Raw genomic sequence first — 1,445 nt, forward strand, 5'->3', positions numbered from 1 at the left:
AGGGTGTGGAAACAGAAGCAGGCTTAGGGGGCATGGAGGATATCCCTGTCTGGAAAGAGGAAACCAAACATGCTCCCCTCTCCTAAGAAGCTTTGTAATTGAGCTGAACCACAAAGAAATGGGGTCAGGAATGTGATCTCTGTATCTAAGGCAGCCAGTGAGGGTTTACTGGTGTCAGAGGAGCTGACCCACCCAGTACCTGCAGGGCAAAGCCCCAGGCTTGCTCTCCAGTCAATGTCCCTGTATCAGTTCCCAGTGAGCGCTCCTGGGATGCTGGAGCTGTGATTAATGGTCTCAGGTTAGGAGAGAGGAACCAGGGACTCACTCCTGTGAAGAGACCAGCCAAGAGAGATGCAGGCAGCGTCAGTCCACAGGCATCAAGACTCAGAAACCAGCCTGGGAACAGCCGGGGACACAGGGGCCGTTCAGGGAGGTACTCGGCTGAGCCTGTCTATTTCAGGGTGAGTCTCTTCTGGTAATTTTCTTACTTGCTGCCTTCTTCCTGGTCAGCAGAGGCTGTGTGCCTTACTGAGAGCAACAAGCAGAGATCAGTGGGTGAGGACACGGTGGTTTAAGTGTGGCTAAGTCTTCCTAGGATAAAATTCACACAGTGGTGCGTTTAAAAGAGGAAGTCTGCTGGTCAGCAAGAAACCTAAGAAAAGGAATAATTGTACCAGGGATGGAGAATGTAAGAAACACAGTGCTCTGGAACCTCTTCTGAAAAGGAAAGCTGTGCTGCATTATTTCACCAACAAGCCTGTGACCTGGGCAGACAGTTCATGTCAAATCATGATGTGCCTATTTTCTAGCTCAAGGCATCAGCTCCCAGCTGCTTTACCAATGTGAAATGGAGTGTAGGATTCTCCGAGGCGTGCACATCTCCGTGGTTAGCTTAGCAGATCTCCACAGCTGTGGAAGGGCTAGTAAATCAATCCGTGGTGGCTGTCGGACCAGAAGCCGGCTGCAGGAGGAGGATTAGACTTGAGCCACCACTGTCATCTTCCTCCCCGTTAAGCTGCTGTTTTGCTAAGTCACTCTTTGTGCCGTGATTTGTCTCAGCAGAGGGATGATGGAGTTGTCAGTGGAAGCTATTAATAGCCTTGAGTTTCTGGGAAAAAAAGTAGGGCTTGAGTGCAAGTATGCTTGTTTTGTTTGTGTGCAGTCTTTTTTGAGGAAAATTCAGCAATAAAAGAACAAAGAGAGAAAGGGGTTTAGCTCTTCATGTATTTTTGAGGTGAAGTTCCTTTTCTTGGCCTCTTCACGATATCCAGGGATGTGTTGCTTTTCTTGTCACTGAATTATGGTAAAGAATTGTGTCAAAGGAAGCTAACCTTTAAATAAGCATTAGTAGAGGAAACCTGTAGTAAGTTCTCAGCTGTAGAGGCTTAAAAGCACCATGATGGTCACAGTGCCCAACTCCTGGGCACTATGCCCTCAGCCAGCTT

Source organism: Antrostomus carolinensis, unplaced genomic scaffold, assembly GCF_000700745.2.
Source record: "Antrostomus carolinensis isolate BGI_N321 unplaced genomic scaffold, ASM70074v2 scaffold17243, whole genome shotgun sequence".
NCBI lineage: Eukaryota > Metazoa > Chordata > Aves > Caprimulgiformes > Caprimulgidae > Antrostomus > Antrostomus carolinensis.